This window comes from Taudactylus pleione, unplaced genomic scaffold, assembly GCF_031769625.1.
Source record: "Taudactylus pleione unplaced genomic scaffold, aTauple2 ptg000906l, whole genome shotgun sequence".
In the NCBI taxonomy this organism is placed as follows: domain Eukaryota; kingdom Metazoa; phylum Chordata; class Amphibia; order Anura; family Myobatrachidae; genus Taudactylus; species Taudactylus pleione.
This window is the reverse complement of record NW_028285307.1, coordinates 1,578,112-1,599,585: the sequence shown is the minus strand read 5'-3', so window position 1 is coordinate 1,599,585 and position 21,474 is coordinate 1,578,112.

The following is a 21,474-nucleotide window of genomic DNA, read 5'->3' as shown; positions in this document are numbered from 1 at the left end:
GCATTTGCACAAGGCTAAAAAAAATCCTCACCTGCTATAGGGTTAAGCCAAAATGTGTTTAGTGGCTGAATGAAATTTTCTTTGAAGTATATTTTACTGTTTTCTTTAATGAATAATATATACTAAAATTAACTAATTTAAGTTTTAATTATTGTTTCACATAGGAGGATTTCCAGGAACAGGAGTAATAACAGGTATGATTTATAAAGGGGTAGGTGAGCAGCTCTTATAAAAATCTTAATTTGATTATCACCAGGTAATATTACCTCACATTACAGAAAATGTAACTTTTCTATATATTGAGGAAGGGCCTATGTTTTCTATCACTCCCGTAATGATATCTGTAAATATGTGCACTCTCATACTTGAAAGCTGGTAGCCCCACTTTCAAATAATGTTGCCTAATAAAGTATATTTCCTGGTTTTCACCAATGTGTCTTATCACCCACTTATTGACCGGTATGCAGTCAGGAAGCCGATGGTCGAAATGCCGACCGCCGGCTTTCCAACTGTGCAATCCTGACAGAGAACTAATGATAAGTATTGAAATCCCGAAGCCTATAATTGTCCCTGTGCCGGGAGCCCGAAACCTAGCCTACCGAATGAAGGTAAGCCAGGCAGTGGGCAGTGTCGGCTGTGGGGGTTAGGTTAGTTTAGGTGCCCCAAGGGGATTCTGAGGGTTAGGCACCCCCATAGGAGGTTTAGGCTAGGGAAAGTAGGGTTAGGTTTAGGAAGTGGGGAGTGTGGGGTTCAGTTTAGGCACTTGCGGGGTTTAGGGTTAGGCACTATGGGGGAGGTTAGGGTTAGGCACCCCTAAGGGAGGGTTAAGGTTATGGGGGAGAAAGTTAGGTATAGATAGTTTACTTACCTATTGGGATCTTCACTGCTGTCATTCTTCAGGCATCGGGATTTGAACTGCCGGACATAGGTCTGGCAGTCACTCAAACCGATCCCTAATGACCCAAGTCTCAACTTTCAAAGTGTGTGCCTCCTTTATGTCTGGTGATAACCAGATTATGATTATCAGTATGCAAAATTGTATATTGTTCACAGCTAGATACCTTCTAAAGCCCATATCTCCCCATTTTGTGTAAAATAACAACACTTTCCCCTCATTTAGTATAGGATCTCCAGTTTAAAAATATTATGTCTTGTTGGAATTCTATATTTTGCCTACACATAGCAAGCATTTCAATTAAGATAGGAAAAATGTGAAAAAAATAAAAAATGCATTTTTTTTTCAAGTGAAGAAGTAAACAAATCTCCAAGCTCATCTTGTGTAAAGAAGTACAACCTTGTTCCATCTCTTCTCACATAAAAGTTTTGAAACAAACATAGAAACCTGCTTTTTGCTATTTTAAAAAAATGAATAATTGGTAAAACAAGAACAAAAAAATCTTTCTGTTTTATTTAGAAGATGGAAAATAACACTTTTTGGGCCATTTTGGATATATTTTATTTGACATTTTAGAATCGGGAAAGGCTAATGGTATTTCTAGAAAATACAAATTATTCTAAAAAAGAAAACAATAATTTGTGTTTGTACTGCATAAAAAATCAGTAATATTGATGTTGAAATGTTATGCATGCACACAGAAAAGACATTTGCACAGGGCTAAGAAAATCCTCACCTGCTATATGGTTATTGCAAAATACATTTAGTGGCTGAATTAAATTTTCTTAGAAGTATATCTTACTGTTTTCTTTAATGAGTAATATATACTAAAATTAACTAATTGAAGTTTTTATTATTGTTTCAAATAGGAGGATTTCCAGGAACAGGAGTAATAACAGGTATGTTTTATAAAGGGGTAGGTGAGCAGCTCTTATACAAGTCTTAATTTATCTTTGAAGTATACTTTACTGTTGTCTTTAAAGAGTAAAACATAATAAAATAAGCTAATTGAAGTTTTTATTATTGTGTAAATTAGGAGAAATGCCAGGAACAGGAGCAATAACAGGTATGATTTATAAAGGAGTAGGTGAGCATCACTTTTCAAAAATAAAAATAATATTTGTAATTTTTCAGTATTACTTAAAAGTATGATTTCTACATTGGTAAATTGAATGAAAATATATGATTCTAATGTATTTTCTAAAGTTATTGAAGGTTAATTTATATTGATTACAAGTAATATAGCACAGATGGTGTAATGGTTAGCATTACTGACTCACAACACGGAAATAATGGGTTTGATTCCCACTATGGCCCTGTGTGGAGTTTGTATATTCTCCCAGTGCTTGCGTGGGTGTCTTCTGGGTATTCTGGTTTCTTCCCACATTTAAAAACATACTCTCAACAAAAAAATTAACCACAACGTGCATGTAACATGTGGTAGGTAATATAGATTGTAAGCCCCACCAGGGCAAGGAGCAATGTGAATGGACAAATAATATCTGTAAAGTGCTGCAGAATATGTCTACACTATATAAATAACTGTTAATAATAAAGTACTGTACATAATGTTTCTTCAATAGTCTATATAGCGGAGGAAAAAAAATGCTGTTAAGTAAATATACAATTTATAATAATTAATTGTATTAAAGATTAATGTTTGGTGAATCATATAAATAAAGCATGTGATCAAATAGTGGATTCAATAAAAGTTATGTTTTAATCAATATTATAAAATTGCATATTGCAATACTAAACCGTTTCACAAATTTGTGCTAAAAGAGAAAATTTGATGTCGTAAAATAACCCCCTCACTGTGGAGGACCAGTGAGAATCATACTGACAAGTGTTTTCCCAATCAGGAGAATGACCTCAACTTGTCTTCCACAGTGGTGGATATAGCACACCCAAGACGAAATTGGACCCTGTCCACCACCTTGTCCAACCAATAATTTTTTCTGCCCTCCTTTTACCAGCATTAAATTTTGATTTGCATTCATGCATGCATGTGAGCCAACTGCATTGTTTAAATAAAAGATGAAAAACAGTGAGATGGGTGAATTTACATCTCCCTATATCTCTTCCAATCTACAATGTAAATATGTTGGGTTACCTTCATGTAAATGAGGGTTGTCCCCACTTTAAATTCTGTGCCTACATTAATGTTTTTTATGGTAATCACACTGAAGGAAAGGCATTAACCACCATGCGTTATATAAAAATAACTTCATTTATTGATGAGGAAACATCTCCCTCAACCTGGTTACAAATAATTAGGAGGCATTAATTACATAAAGAGGGTGTACCCTCTTGCAAATTTTGAGGGAACACTTAGTACTTATTGTAAATGATCACCAGGCAATATTACACCACATTAATGAAAAGGTAATTTTTCCATATATTGAGGAAGGGCCTATGTGTTATCTCACTCCCATAATGACATCTTTAACCATGTGCACACTCAAATTTGAAAGCTGGGAGACCCGCTTTCAAATAATGTTGCCTACTAATATCTATTCCTGGTTATCACTCATGTGCCTTATCACCCACATACTGACCGAAGTCTACAAATTCAAAGTGTGTGCCCACTTAATGTCTGCTGTTAACCAGATTATGATAATAATAGTTGAAAAAATATTATATATGTCACACCTGGAGAGCAATTTGTATCAAATAAAAATATTTGGCTCTTATTTAGTATGCTACAGTAGGTTATCTAGTTTAAAAAATAGTAAGCCTTGTTGGAATACTATATTTTTCCTACACATAGTAAGCATTTCAATTAAGATAGCAAAAATTTTAAAAAAAAATGCATGCTTTTTTCAAGTGAAGATTTCTTTGTCAAACCCTACACATAGAAACGTGCTTTTTTAATTTTCTGGAAAGGTGGTTTATTGCCAAAAGAAGAAATAAAAAATATTTCTATGTGTTATTTAGAAGATGGAAAAAAATAAGTTTTTGCCATTTCGGATACATTTTGTTTGACATGTTAGAATAGTTTAAAAGACTAATGGTATTTCTAGAAAATACAAAATATTCTAAATAGGCAAACAATAATTTGTGTTTGTACTGCATAAATATCAGTAATATTGATGTTAAATATGCTGCATGCACACAAAAAAAGGCATTTGCACAAGGCTAAAAAAAATCCTCACCTGCTATAGGGTTAAGCCAAAATGTGTTTAGTGGCTGAATGAAATTTTCTTTGAAGTATATTTTACTGTTTTCTTTAATGAATAATATATACTAAAATTAACTAATTTAAGTTTTAATTATTGTTTCACATAGGAGGATTTCCAGGAACAGGAGTAATAACAGGTATGATTTATAAAGGGGTAGGTGAGCAGCTCTTATAAAAATCTTAATTTGATTATCACCAGGTAATATTACCTCACATTACAGAAAATGTAACTTTTCTATATATTGAGGAAGGGCCTATGTTTTCTATCACTCCCGTAATGATATCTGTAAATATGTGCACTCTCATACTTGAAAGCTGGTAGCCCCACTTTCAAATAATGTTGCCTAATAAAGTATATTTCCTGGTTTTCACCAATGTGTCTTATCACCCACTTATTGACCGGTATGCAGTCAGGAAGCCGATGGTCGAAATGCCGACCGCCGGCTTTCCAACTGTGCAATCCTGACATAGAACTAATGATAAGTATTGAAATCCCGAAGCCTATAATTGTCCCTGTGCCGGGAGCCCGAAACCTAGCCTACCGAACGAAGGTAAGCCAGGCAGTGGGCAGTGTCGGCTGTGGGGGTTAGGTTAGTTTAGGTGCCCCAAGGGGATTCTGAGGGTTAGGCACCCCCATAGGAGGTTTAGGCTAGGGAAAGTAGGGTTAGGTTTAGGAAGTGGGGAGTGTGGGGTTCAGTTTAGGCACTTGCGGGGTTTAGGGTTAGGCACTATGGGGGAGGTTAGGGTTAGGCACCCCTAAGGGAGGGTTACGGTTATGGGGGAGAAAGTTAGGTATAGATAGTTTACTTACCTATTGGGATCTTCACTGCTGTCATTCTTCAGGCATCGGGATTTGAACTGCCGGACATAGGTCTGGCAGTCACTCAAACCGATCCCTAATGACCCAAGTCTCAACTTTCAAAGTGTGTGCCTCCTTTATGTCTGGTGATAACCAGATTATGATTATCAGTATGCAAAATTGTATATTGTTCACAGCTAGATACCTTCTAAAGCCCATATCTCCCCATTTTGTGTAAAATAACAACACTTTCCCCTCATTTAGTATAGGATCTCCAGTTTAAAAATATTAAGTCTTGTTGGAATTCTATATTTTGCCTACACATAGCAAGCATTTCAATTAAGATAGGAAAAATGTGAAAAAAATAAAAAATGCATTTTTTTTTCAAGTGAAGAAGTAAACAAATCTCCAAGCTCATCTTGTGTAAAGAAGTACAACCTTGTTCCATCTCTTCTCACATAAAAGTTTTGAAACAAACATAGAAACCTGCTTTTTGCTATTTTAAAAAAATGAATAATTGGTAAAACAAGAACAAAAAAATCTTTCTGTTTTATTTAGAAGATGGAAAATAACACTTTTTGGGCCATTTTGGATATATTTTATTTGAAATTTTAGAATCGGGAAAGGCTAATGGTATTTCTAGAAAATACAAATTATTCTAAAAAAGAAAACAATAATTTGTGTTTGTACTGCATAAAAAATCAGTAATATTGATGTTGAAATGTTATGCATGCACACAGAAAAGACATTTGCACAGGGCTAAGAAAATCCTCACCTGCTATATGGTTATTGCAAAATACATTTAGTGGCTGAATAAAATTTTCTTAGAAGTATATCTTACTGTTTTCTTTAATGAGTAATATATACTAAAATTAACTAATTGAAGTTTTTATTATTGTTTCAAATAGGAGGATTTCCAGGAACAGGAGTAATAACAGGTATGTTTTATAAAGGGGTAGGTGAGCAGCTCTTATACAAGTCTTAATTTATCTTTGAAGTATACTTTACTGTTGTCTTTAAAGAGTAAAACATAATAAAATAAGCTAATTGAAGTTTTTATTATTGTGTAAATTAGGAAAAATGCCAGGAACAGGAGCAATAACAGGTATGATTTATAAAGGAGTAGGTGAGCATCACTTTTCAAAAATAAAAATAATATTTGTAATTTTTCAGTATTACTTAAAAGTATGATTTCTACATTGGTAAATTGAATGAAAATATATGATTCTAATGTATTTTCTAAAGTTATTGAAGGTTAATTTATATTGATTACAAGTAATATAGCACAGATGGTGTAATGGTTAGCATTACTGACTCACAACACGGAAATAATGGGTTTGATTCCCACTATGGCCCTGTGTGGAGTTTGTATATTCTCCCAGTGCTTGCGTGGGTGTCTTCTGGGTATTCTGGTTTCTTCCCACATTTAAAAACATACTCTCAACAAAAAAATTAACCACAACGTGCATGTAACATGTGGTAGGTAATATAGATTGTAAGCCCCACCAGGGCAAGGAGCAATGTGAATGGACAAATAATATCTGTAAAGTGCTGCAGAATATGTCTACGCTATATAAATAACTGTTAATAATAAAGTACTGTACATAATGTTTCTTCAATAGTCTATATAGCAGAGGAAAAAAAATGCTGTTAAGTAAATATACAATTTATAATAATTAATTGTATTAAAGATTAATGTTTGGTGAATCATATAAATAAAGCATGTGATCAAATAGTGGATTCAATAAAAGTTATGTTTTAATCAATATTATAAAATTGCATATTGCAATACTAAACCGTTTCACAAATTTGTGCTAAAAGAGAAAATTTGATGTCGTAAAATAACCCCCTCACTGTGGAGGACCAGTGAGAATCATACTGACAAGTGTTTTCCCAATCAGGAGAATGACCTCAACTTGTCTTCCACAGTGGTGGATATAGCACACCCAAGACGAAATTGGACCCTGTCCACCACCTTGTCCAACCAATAATTTTTTCTGCCCTCCTTTTACCAGCATTAAATTTTGATTTGCATTCATGCATGCATGTGAGCCAACTGCATTGTTTAAATAAAAGATGAAAAACAGTGAGATGGGTGAATTTACATCTCCCTATATCTCTTCCAATCTACAATGTAAATATGTTGGGTTACCTTCATGTAAATGAGGGTTGTCCCCACTTTAAATTCTGTGCCTACATTAATGTTTTTTTATGGTAATCACACTGAAGGAAAGGCATTAACCACCATGCGTTATATAAAAATAACTTCATTTATTGATGAGGAAACATCTCCCTCAACCTGGTTACAAATAATTAGGAGGCATTAATTACATAAAGAGGGTGTACCCTCTTGCAAATTTTGAGGGAACACTTAGTACTTATTGCAAATGATCACCAGGCAATATTACACCACATTAATGAAAAGGTAATTTTTCCATATATTGAGGAAGGGCCTATGTGTTATCTCACTCCCATAATGACATCTTTAACCATGTGCACACTCAAATTTGAAAGCTGGGAGACCCGCTTTCAAATAATGTTGCCTACTAATATCTATTCCTGGTTATCACTCATGTGCCTTATCACCCACATACTGACCGAAGTCTACAAATTCAAAGTGTGTGCCCACTTAATGTCTGCTGTTAACCAGATTATGATAATAATAGTTGAAAAAATATTATATATGTCACAGCTGGAGAGCAATTTGTATCAAATAAAAATATTTGGCTCTCATTTAGTATGCTACAGTAGGTTATCTAGTTTAAAAAATAGTAAGCCTTGATGGAATACTATATTTTTCCTACACATAGTAAGCATTTCAATTAAGATAGCAAAAATTAAAAAAAAAAATGCATGCTTTTTTCAAGTGAAGATTTCTTTGTCAAACCCTACACATAGAAACGTGCTTTTTTAATTTTTTGGAAAGGTGGTTTATTGCCAAAAGAAGAAATAAAAAATATTTCTATGTGTTATTTAGAAGATGGAAAAAAATAAGTTTTTGCCATTTCGGATACATTTTGTTTGACATGTTAGAATAGTTTAAAAGACTAATGGTATTTCTAGAAAATACAAAATATTCTAAATAGGCAAACAATAATTTGTGTTTGTACTGCATAAATATCAGTAATATTGATGTTAAATATGCTGCATGCACACAAAAAAAGGCATTTGCACAAGGCTAAAAAAAATCCTCACCTGCTATAGGGTTAAGCCAAAATGTGTTTAGTGGCTGAATGAAATTTTCTTTGAAGTATATTTTACTGTTTTCTTTAATGAATAATATATACTAAAATTAACTAATTTAAGTTTTAATTATTGTTTCACATAGGAGGATTTCCAGGAACAGGAGTAATAACAGGTATGATTTATAAAGGGGTAGGTGAGCAGCTCTTATAAAAATCTTAATTTGATTATCACCAGGTAATATTACCTCACATTACAGAAAATGTAACTTTTCTATATATTGAGGAAGGGCCTATGTTTTCTATCACTCCCGTAATGATATCTGTAAATATGTGCACTCTCATACTTGAAAGCTGGTAGACCCACTTTCAAATAATGTTGCCTAATAAAGTATATTTCCTTGTTTTCACCAATGTGTCTTATCACCCACTTATTGACCGTTATGCAGTCAGGAAGCCGATGGTCGAAATGCCGACCGCCGGCTTTCCAACTGTGCAATCCTGACAGAGAACTAATGATAAGTATTGAAATCCCGAAGCCTATAATTGTCCCTGTGCCGGGAGCCCGAAACCTAGCCTACCGAACGAAGGTAAGCCAGGCAGTGGGCAGTGTCGGCTGTGGGGGTTAGGTTAGTTTAGGTGCCCCAAGGGGATTCTGAGGGTTAGGCACCCCCATAGGAGGTTTAGGCTAGGGAAAGTAGGGTTAGGTTTAGGAAGTGGGGAGTGTGGGGTTCAGTTTAGGCACTTGCGGGGTTTAGGGTTAGGCACTATGGGGGAGGTTAGGGTTAGGCACCCCTAAGGGAGGGTTAAGGTTATGGGGGAGAAAGTTAGGTATAGATAGTTTACTTACCTATTGGGATCTTAACTGCTGTCATTCTTCTGGCATCGGGATTTGAACTGCCGGACATAGGTCTGGCAGTCACTCAAACCGATCCCTAATGACCCAAGTCTCAACTTTCAAAGTGTGTGCCTCCTTTTATGTCTGGTGATAACCAGATTATGATTATCAGTATGCAAAATTGTATATTGTTCACAGCTAGATACCTTCTAAAGCCCATATCTCCCCATTTTGTGTAAAATAACAACACTTTCCCCTCATTTAGTATAGGATCTCCAGTTTAAAAATATTATGTCTTGTTGGAATTCTATATTTTGCCTACACATAGCAAGCATTTCAATTAAGATAGGAAAAATGTGAAAAAAAAAAAAATGCATTTTTTTTTCAAGTGAAGAAGTAAACAAATCTCCAAGCTCATCTTGTGTAAAGAAGTACAACCTTGTTCCATCTCTTCTCACATAAAAGTTTTGAAACAAACATAGAAACCTGCTTTTTGCTATTTTAAAAAAATGAATAATTGGTAAAACAAGAACAAAAAAATCTTTCTGTTTTATTTAGAAGATGGAAAATAACACTTTTTGGGCCATTTTGGATATATTTTATTTGACATTTTAGAATCGGGAAAGGCTAATGGTATTTCTAGAAAATACAAATTATTCTAAAAAAGAAAACAATAATTTGTGTTTGTACTGCATAAAAAATCAGTAATATTGATGTTGAAATGTTATGCATGCACACAGAAAAGACATTTGCACAGGGCTAAGAAAATCCTCACCTGCTATATGGTTATTGCAAAATACATTTAGTGGCTGAATTAAATTTTCTTAGAAGTATATCTTACTGTTTTCTTTAATGAGTAATATATACTAAAATTAACTAATTGAAGTTTTTATTATTGTTTCAAATAGGAGGATTTCCAGGAACAGGAGTAATAACAGGTATGTTTTATAAAGGGGTAGGTGAGCAGCTCTTATACAAGTCTTAATTTATCTTTGAAGTATACTTTACTGTTGTCTTTAAAGAGTAAAACATAATAAAATAAGCTAATTGACGTTTTTATTATTGTGTAAATTAGGAGAAATGCCAGGAACAGGAGCAATAACAGGTATGATTTATAAAGGAGTAGGTGAGCATCACTTTTCAAAAATAAAAATAATATTTGTAATTTTTCAGTATTACTTAAAAATATGATTTCTACATTGGTAAATTGAATGAAAATATATGATTCTAATGTATTTTCTAAAGTTATTGAAGGTTAATTTATATTGATTACAAGTAATATAGCACAGATGGTGTAATGGTTAGCATTACTGACTCACAACACGGAAATAATGGGTTTGATTCCCACTATGGCCCTGTGTGGAGTTTGTATATTCTCCCAGTGCTTGCGTGGGTGTCTTCTGGGTATTCTGGTTTCTTCCCACATTTAAAAACATACTCTCAACAAAAAAATTAACCACAACGTGCATGTAACATGTGGTAGGTAATATAGATTGTAAGCCCCACCAGGGCAAGGAGCAATGTGAATGGACAAATAATATCTGTAAAGTGCTGCAGAATATGTCTACACTATATAAATAACTGTTAATAATAAAGTACTGTACATAATGTTTCTTCAATAGTCTATATAGCGGAGGAAAAAAAATGCTGTTAAGTAAATATACAATTTATAATAATTAATTGTATTAAAGATTAATGTTTGGTGAATCATATAAATAAAGCATGTGATCAAATAGTGGATTCAATAAAAGTTATGTTTTAATCAATATTATAAAATTGCATATTGCAATACTAAACCGTTTCACAAATTTGTGCTAAAAGAGAAAATTTGATGTCGTAAAATAACCCCCTCACTGTGGAGGACCAGTGAGAATCATACTGACAAGTGTTTTCCCAATCAGGAGAATGACCTCAACTTGTCTTCCACAGTGGTGGATATAGCACACCCAAGACGAAATTGGACCCTGTCCACCACCTTGTCCAACCAATAATTTTTTCTGCCCTCCTTTTACCAGCATTAAATTTTGATTTGCATTCATGCATGCATGTGAGCCAACTGCATTGTTTAAATAAAAGATGAAAAACAGTGAGATGGGTGAATTTACATCTCCCTATATCTCTTCCAATCTACAATGTAAATATGTTGGGTTACCTTCATGTAAATGAGGGTTGTCCCCACTTTAAATTCTGTGCCTACATTAATGTTTTTTATGGTAATCACACTGAAGGAAAGGCATTAACCACCATGCGTTATATAAAAATAACTTCATTTATTGATGAGGAAACATCTCCCTCAACCTGGTTACAAATAATTAGGAGGCATTAATTACATAAAGAGGGTGTACCCTCTTGCAAATTTTGAGGGAACACTTAGTACTTATTGTAAATGATCACCAGGCAATATTACACCACATTAATGAAAAGGTAATTTTTCCATATATTGAGGAAGGGCCTATGTGTTATCTCACTCCCATAATGACATCTTTAACCATGTGCACACTCAAATTTGAAAGCTGGGAGACCCGCTTTCAAATAATGTTGCCTACTAATATCTATTCCTGGTTATCACTCATGTGCCTTATCACCCACATACTGACCGAAGTCTACAAATTCAAAGTGTGTGCCCACTTAATGTCTGCTGTTAACCAGATTATGATAATAATAGTTGAAAAAATATTATATATGTCACACCTGGAGAGCAATTTGTATCAAATAAAAATATTTGGCTCTTATTTAGTATGCTACAGTAGGTTATCTAGTTTAAAAAATAGTAAGCCTTGTTGGAATACTATATTTTTCCTACACATAGTAAGCATTTCAATTAAGATAGCAAAAATTTTAAAAAAAAATGCATGCTTTTTTCAAGTGAAGATTTCTTTGTCAAACCCTACACATAGAAACGTGCTTTTTTAATTTTCTGGAAAGGTGGTTTATTGCCAAAAGAAGAAATAAAAAATATTTCTATGTGTTATTTAGAAGATGGAAAAAAATAAGTTTTTGCCATTTCGGATACATTTTGTTTGACATGTTAGAATAGTTTAAAAGACTAATGGTATTTCTAGAAAATACAAAATATTCTAAATAGGCAAACAATAATTTGTGTTTGTACTGCATAAATATCAGTAATATTGATGTTAAATATGCTGCATGCACACAAAAAAAGGCATTTGCACAAGGCTAAAAAAAATCCTCACCTGCTATAGGGTTAAGCCAAAATGTGTTTAGTGGCTGAATGAAATTTTCTTTGAAGTATATTTTACTGTTTTCTTTAATGAATAATATATACTAAAATTAACTAATTTAAGTTTTAATTATTGTTTCACATAGGAGGATTTCCAGGAACAGGAGTAATAACAGGTATGATTTATAAAGGGGTAGGTGAGCAGCTCTTATAAAAATCTTAATTTGATTATCACCAGGTAATATTACCTCACATTACAGAAAATGTAACTTTTCTATATATTGAGGAAGGGCCTATGTTTTCTATCACTCCCGTAATGATATCTGTAAATATGTGCACTCTCATACTTGAAAGCTGGTAGCCCCACTTTCAAATAATGTTGCCTAATAAAGTATATTTCCTGGTTTTCACCAATGTGTCTTATCACCCACTTATTGACCGGTATGCAGTCAGGAAGCCGATGGTCGAAATGCCGACCGCCGGCTTTCCAACTGTGCAATCCTGACATAGAACTAATGATAAGTATTGAAATCCCGAAGCCTATAATTGTCCCTGTGCCGGGAGCCCGAAACCTAGCCTACCGAACGAAGGTAAGCCAGGCAGTGGGCAGTGTCGGCTGTGGGGGTTAGGTTAGTTTAGGTGCCCCAAGGGGATTCTGAGGGTTAGGCACCCCCATAGGAGGTTTAGGCTAGGGAAAGTAGGGTTAGGTTTAGGAAGTGGGGAGTGTGGGGTTCAGTTTAGGCACTTGCGGGGTTTAGGGTTAGGCACTATGGGGGAGGTTAGGGTTAGGCACCCCTAAGGGAGGGTTAAGGTTATGGGGGAGAAAGTTAGGTATAGATAGTTTACTTACCTATTGGGATCTTCACTGCTGTCATTCTTCAGGCATCGGGATTTGAACTGCCGGACATAGGTCTGGCAGTCACTCAAACCGATCCCTAATGACCCAAGTCTCAACTTTCAAAGTGTGTGCCTCCTTTATGTCTGGTGATAACCAGATTATGATTATCAGTATGCAAAATTGTATATTGTTCACAGCTAGATACCTTCTAAAGCCCATATCTCCCCATTTTGTGTAAAATAACAACACTTTCCCCTCATTTAGTATAGGATCTCCAGTTTAAAAATATTAAGTCTTGTTGGAATTCTATATTTTGCCTACACATAGCAAGCATTTCAATTAAGATAGGAAAAATGTGAAAAAAATTAAAAATGCATTTTTTTTTCAAGTGAAGAAGTAAACAAATCTCCAAGCTCATCTTGTGTAAAGAAGTACAACCTTGTTCCATCTCTTCTCACATAAAAGTTTTGAAACAAACATAGAAACCTGCTTTTTGCTATTTTAAAAAAATGAATAATTGGTAAAACAAGAACAAAAAAATCTTTCTGTTTTATTTAGAAGATGGAAAATAACACTTTTTGGGCCATTTTGGATATATTTTATTTGACATTTTAGAATCGGGAAAGGCTAATGGTATTTCTAGAAAATACAAATTATTCTAAAAAAGAAAACAATAATTTGTGTTTGTACTGCATAAAAAATCAGTAATATTGATGTTGAAATGTTATGCATGCACACAGAAAAGACATTTGCACAGGGCTAAGAAAATCCTCACCTGCTATATGGTTATTGCAAAATACATTTAGTGGCTGAATTAAATTTTCTTAGAAGTATATCTTACTGTTTTCTTTAATGAGTAATATATACTAAAATTAACTAATTGAAGTTTTTATTATTGTTTCAAATAGGAGGATTTCCAGGAACAGGAGTAATAACAGGTATGTTTTATAAAGGGGTAGGTGAACAGCTCTTATACAAGTCTTAATTTATCTTTGAAGTATACTTTACTGTTGTCTTTAAAGAGTAAAACATAATAAAATAAGCTAATTGAAGTTTTTATTATTGTGTAAATTAGGAGAAATGCCAGGAACAGGAGCAATAACAGGTATGATTTATAAAGGAGTAGGTGAGCATCACTTTTCAAAAATAAAAATAATATTTGTAATTTTTCAGTATTACTTAAAAGTATGATTTCTACATTGGTAAATTGAATGAAAATATATGATTCTAATGTATTTTCTAAAGTTATTGAAGGTTAATTTATATTGATTACAAGTAATATAGCACAGATGGTGTAATGGTTAGCATTACTGACTCACAACACGGAAATAATGGGTTTGATTCCCACTATGGCCCTGTGTGGAGTTTGTATATTCTCCCAGTGCTTGCGTGGGTGTCTTCTGGGTATTCTGGTTTCTTCCCACATTTAAAAACATACTCTCAACAAAAAAATTAACCACAACGTGCATGTAACATGTGGTAGGTAATATAGATTGTAAGCCCCACCAGGGCAAGGAGCAATGTGAATGGACAAATAATATCTGTAAAGTGCTGCAGAATATGTCTACGCTATATAAATAACTGTTAATAATAAAGTACTGTACATAATGTTTCTTCAATAGTCTATATAGCAGAGGAAAAAAAATGCTGTTAAGTAAATATACAATTTATAATAATTAATTGTATTAAAGATTAATGTTTGGTGAATCATATAAATAAAGCATGTGATCAAATAGTGGATTCAATAAAAGTTATGTTTTAATCAATATTATAAAATTGCATATTGCAATACTAAACCGTTTCACAAATTTGTGCTAAAAGAGAAAATTTGATGTCGTAAAATAACCCCCTCACTGTGGAGGACCAGTGAGAATCATACTGACAAGTGTTTTCCCAATCAGGAGAATGACCTCAACTTGTCTTCCACAGTGGTGGATATAGCACACCCAAGACGAAATTGGACCCTGTCCACCACCTTGTCCAACCAATAATTTTTTCTGCCCTCCTTTTACCAGCATTAAATTTTGATTTGCATTCATGCATGCATGTGAGCCAACTGCATTGTTTAAATAAAAGATGAAAAACAGTGAGATGGGTGAATTTACATCTCCCTATATCTCTTCCAATCTACAATGTAAATATGTTGGGTTACCTTCATGTAAATGAGGGTTGTCCCCACTTTAAATTCTGTGCCTACATTAATGTTTTTTTATGGTAATCACACTGAAGGAAAGGCATTAACCACCATGCGTTATATAAAAATAACTTCATTTATTGATGAGGAAACATCTCCCTCAACCTGGTTACAAATAATTAGGAGGCATTAATTACATAAAGAGGGTGTACCCTCTTGCAAATTTTGAGGGAACACTTAGTACTTATTGCAAATGATCACCAGGCAATATTACACCACATTAATGAAAAGGTAATTTTTCCATATATTGAGGAAGGGCCTATGTGTTATCTCACTCCCATAATGACATCTTTAACCATGTGCACACTCAAATTTGAAAGCTGGGAGACCCGCTTTCAAATAATGTTGCCTACTAATATCTATTCCTGGTTATCACTCATGTGCCTTATCACCCACATACTGACCGAAGTCTACAAATTCAAAGTGTGTGCCCACTTAATGTCTGCTGTTAACCAGATTATGATAATAATAGTTGAAAAAATATTATATATGTCACAGCTGGAGAGCAATTTGTATCAAATAAAAATATTTGGCTCTCATTTAGTATGCTACAGTAGGTTATCTAGTTTAAAAAATAGTAAGCCTTGATGGAATACTATATTTTTCCTACACATAGTAAGCATTTCAATTAAGATAGCAAAAATTAAAAAAAAAAATGCATGCTTTTTTCAAGTGAAGATTTCTTTGTCAAACCCTACACATAGAAACGTGCTTTTTTAATTTTTTGGAAAGGTGGTTTATTGCCAAAAGAAGAAATAAAAAATATTTCTATGTGTTATTTAGAAGATGGAAAAAAATAAGTTTTTGCCATTTCGGATACATTTTGTTTGACATGTTAGAATAGTTTAAAAGACTAATGGTATTTCTAGAAAATACAAAATATTCTAAATAGGCAAACAATAATTTGTGTTTGTACTGCATAAATATCAGTAATATTGATGTTAAATATGCTGCATGCACACAAAAAAAGGCATTTGCACAAGGCTAAAAAAAATCCTCACCTGCTATAGGGTTAAGCCAAAATGTGTTTAGTGGCTGAATGAAATTTTCTTTGAAGTATATTTTACTGTTTTCTTTAATGAATAATATATACTAAAATTAACTAATTTAAGTTTTAATTATTGTTTCACATAGGAGGATTTCCAGGAACAGGAGTAATAACAGGTATGATTTATAAAGGGGTAGGTGAGCAGCTCTTATAAAAATCTTAATTTGATTATCACCAGGTAATATTACCTCACATTACAGAAAATGTAACTTTTCTATATATTGAGGAAGGGCCTATGTTTTCTATCACTCCCGTAATGATATCTGTAAATATGTGCACTCTCATACTTGAAAGCTGGTAGACCCACTTTCAAATAATGTTGCCTAATAAAGTATATTTCCTGGTTTTCACCAATGTGTCTTATCACCCACTTATTGACCGGTATGCAGTCAGGAAGCCGATGGTCGAAATGCCGACCGCCGGCTTTCCAACTGTGCAATCCTGACAGAGAACTAATGATAAGTATTGAAATCCCGAAGCCTATAATTGTCCCTGTGCCGGGAGCCCGAAACCTAGCCTACCGAACGAAGGTAAGCCAGGCAGTGGGCAGTGTCGGCTGTGGGGGTTAGGTTAGTTTAGGTGCCCCAAGGGGATTCTGAGGGTTAGGCACCCCCATAGGAGGTTTAGGCTAGGGAAAGTAGGGTTAGGTTTAGGAAGTGGGGAGTGTGGGGTTCAGTTTAGGCACTTGCGGGGTTTAGGGTTAGGCACTATGGGGGAGGTTAGGGTTAGGCACCCCTAAGGGAGGGTTAAGGTTATGGGGGAGAAAGTTAAGTATAGATAGTTTACTTACCTATTGGGATCTTCACTGCTGTCATTCTTCTGGCATCGGGATTTGAACTGCCGGACATAGGTCTGGCAGTCACTCAAACCGATCCCTAATGACCCAAGTCTCAACTTTCAAAGTGTGTGCCTCCTTTATGTCTGGTGATAACCAGATTATGATTATCAGTATGCAAAATTGTATATTGTTCACAGCTAGATACCTTCTAAAGCCCATATCTCCCCATTTTGTGTAAAATAACAACACTTTCCCCTCATTTAGTATAGGATCTCCAGTTTAAAAATATTAAGTCTTGTTGGAATTCTATATTTTGCCTACACATAGCAAGCATTTCAATTAAGATAGGAAAAATGTGAAAAAAATAAAAAATGCATTTTTTTTTCAAGTGAAGTAGTAAACAAATCTCCAAGCTCATCTTGTGTAAAGAAGTACAACCTTGTTCCATCTCTTCTCACATAAAAGTTTTGAAACAAACATAGAAACCTGCTTTTTGCTATTTTAAAAAAATGAATAATTGGTAAAACAAGAACAAAAAAATCTTTCTGTTTTATTTAGAAGATGGAAAATAACACTTTTTGGGCCATTTTGGATATATTTTATTTGACATTTTAGAATCGGGAAAGGCTAATGGTATTTCTAGAAAATACAAATTATTCTAAAAAAGAAAACAATAATTTGTGTTTGTACTGCATAAAAAATCAGTAATATTGATGATGAAATGTTATGCATGCACACAGAAAAGACATTTGCACAGGGCTAAGAAAATCCTCACCTGCTATATGGTTATTGCAAAATACATTTAGTGGCTGAATTAAATTTTCTTAGAAGTATATCTTACTGTTTTCTTTAATGAGTAATATATACTAAAATTAACTAATTGAAGTTTTTATTATTGTTTCAAATAGGAGGATTTCCAGGAACAGGAGTAATAACAGGTATGTTTTATAAAGGGGTAGGTGAGCAGCTCTTATACAAGTCTTAATTTATCTTTGAAGTATACTTTACTGTTGTCTTTAAAGAGTAAAACATAATAAAATAAGCTAATTGAAGTTTTTATTATTGTGTAAATTAGGAGAAATGCCAGAAACAGGAGCAATAACAGGTATGATTTATAAAGGAGTAGGTAAGCATCACTTTTCAAAAATAAAAACAATATTTGTAATTTTTCAGTATTACTTAAAAGTATGATTTCTACATTGGTAAATTGAATGAAAATATATGATTCTAATGTATTTTCTAAAGTTATTGAAGGTTAATTTATATTGATTACAAGTAATATAGCACAGATGGTGTAATGGTTAGCATTACTGACTCACAACACGGAAATAATGGGTTTGATTCCCACTATGGCCCTGTGTGGAGTTTGTATATTCTCCCAGTGCTTGCGTGGGTGTCTTCTGGGTATTCTGGTTTCTTCCCACATTTAAAAACATACTCTCAACAAAAAAATTAACCACAACGTGCATGTAACATGTGGTAGGTAATATAGATTGTAAGCCCCACCAGGGCAAGGAGCAATGTGAATGGACAAATAATATCTGTAAAGTGCTGCAGAATATGTCTACGCTATATAAATAACTGTTAATAATAAAGTACTGTACATAATGTTTCTTCAATAGTCTATATAGCAGAGGAAAAAAAATGCTGTTAAGTAAATATACAATTTATAATAATTAATTGTATTAAAGATTAATGTTTGGTGAATCATATAAATAAAGCATGTGATCAAATAGTGGATTCAATAAAAGTTATGTTTTAATCAATATTATAAATTGCATATTGCAATACTAAACCGTTTCACAAATTTGTGCTAAAAGAGAAAATTTGATGTCGTAAAATAACCCCCTCACTGAGGAGGACCAGTGAGAATCATACTGACAAGTGTTTTCCCAATCAGGAGAATGACCTCAACTTGTCTTCCACAGTGGTGGATATAGCACACCCAAGACGAAATTGGACCCTGTCCACCACCTTGTCCAACCAATAATTTTTTCTGCCCTCCTTTTACCAGCATTAAATTTTGATTTGCATTCATGCATGCATGTGAGCCAACTGCATTGTTTAAATAAAAGATGAAAAACAGTGAGATGGGTGAATTTACATCTCCCTATATCTCTTCCAATCTACAATGTAAATATGTTGGGTTACCTTCATGTAAATGAGGGTTGTCCCCACTTTAAATTCTGTGCCTACATTAATGTTTTTTTATGGTAATCACACTGAAGGAAAGGCATTAACCACCATGCGTTATAGAAAAATAACTTCATTTATTGATGAGGAAACATCTCCCTCAACCTGGTTACAAATAATTAGGAGGCATTAATTACATAAAGAGGGTGTACCCTCTTGCAAATTTTGAGGGAACACTTAGTACTTATTGTAAATGATCACCAGGCAATATTACACCACATTAATGAAAAGGTAATTTTTCCATATATTGAGGAAGGGCCTATGTGTTATCTCACTCCCATAATGACATCTTTAACCATGTGCACACTCAAATTTGAAAGCTGGGAGACCCGCTTTCAAATAATGTTGCCTACTAATATCTATTCCTGGTTATCACTCATGTGCCTTATCACCCACATACTGACCGAAGTCTACAAATTCAAAGTGTGTGCCCACTTAATGTCTGGTGTTAACCAGATTATGATAATAATAGTTGAAAAAATATTATATATGTCAAAGCTGGAGAGCAATTTGTATCAAATAAAAATATTTGGCTCTCATTTAGTATGCTACAGTAGGTTATCTAGTTTAAAAAATAGTAAGCCTTGTTGGAATACTATATTTTTCCTACACATAGTAAGCATTTCAATTAAGATAGCAAAAATTAAAAAAAAAATGCATGCTTTTTTCAAGTTAAGATTTCTTTGTCAAACCCTACACATAGAAACGTTCTTTTTTATTTTTTTGGAAAGGTGGTTTATTGCCAAAAGAAGAAATAAAAAATATTTCTATGTGTTATTTAGAAGATGGAAAAAAATAAGTTATTACCATTTCGGATACATTTTATTTAACATGTTAGAATAGTTTAAAAGACTAATGGTATTTCTAGAAAATACAAAATATTCTAAATAGGCAAACAATAATTTGTGTTTGTACTGCATAAATATCAGTAATATTGATGTTAAATATGCTGCATGCACACAAAAAAAGGCATTTGCACAAGGCTAAAAAAAATCCTCACCTGCTATAGGGTTAAGCCAAAATATGTTTAGTGGCTGAATTAAATTTTCTTTGAAGTATATTTTACTGTTTTCTTTAATGAATAATATATACTAAAATTAACTAATTTAAGTTTTAATTATTGTTTCACATAAGAGGATTTCCAGGAACAGGAGTAATAACAGGTATGATTTATAAAGGGGTAGGTGAGCAGCTCTTATAAAAATCTTAATTTGATGATCACCAGGTAATATTACCCCACATTACAGAAAATGTAACTTTTCCATATATTGAGGAAGGGCCTATGTTTTCTATCACTCCCGTAATGATATCTGTAAATATGTGCACTCTCATACTTGAAAGCTGGTAGCCCCACTTTCAAATAATGTTGCCTAATAAAGTATATTTCCTGGTTTTCACCAATGTGTCTTATCACCCACTTATTGACCGGTATGCAGTCAGGAAGCCGATGGTCGAAATGCCGACCGCCGGCTTTCCAACTGTGCAATCCTGACAGAGAACTAATGATAAGTATTGAAATCCCGAAGCCTATAATTGTCCCTGTGCCGGGAGCCCGAAACCTAGCCTACCGAACGAAGGTAAGCCAGGCAGTGGGCAGTGTCGGCTGTGGGGGTTAGGTTAGTTTAGGTGCCCCAAGGGGATTCTGAGGGTTAGGCACCCCCATAGGAGGTTTAGGCTAGGGAAAGTAGGGTTAGGTTTAGGAAGTGGGGAGTGTGGGGTTCAGTTTAGGCACTTGCGGGGTTTAGGGTTAGGCACTATGGGGGAGGTTAGGGTTAGGCACCCCTAAGGGAGGGTTAAGGTTATGGGGGAGAAAGTTAAGTATAGATAGTTTACTTACCTATTGGGATCTTCACTGCTGTCATTCTTCTGGCATCGGGATTTGAACTGCCGGACATAGGTCTGGCAGTCACTCAAACCGATCCCTAATGACCCAAGTCTCAACTTTCAAAGTGTGTGCCTCCTTTATGTCTGGTGATAACCAGATTATGATTATCAGTATGCAAAATTGTATATTGTTCACAGCTAGATACCTTCTAAAGCCCATATCTCCCCATTTTGTGTAAAATAACAACACTTTCCCCTCATTTAGTATAGGATCTCCAGTTTAAAAATATTAAGTCTTGTTGGAATTCTATATTTTGCCTACACATAGCAAGCATTTCAATTAAGATAGGAAAAATGTGAAAAAAATAAAAAATGCATTTTTTTTTCAAGTGAAGTAGTAAACAAATCTCCAAGCTCATCTTGTGTAAAGAAGTACAACCTTGTTCCATCTCTTCTCACATAAAAGTTTTGAAACAAACATAGAAACCTGCTTTTTGCTATTTTAAAAAAATGAATAATTGGT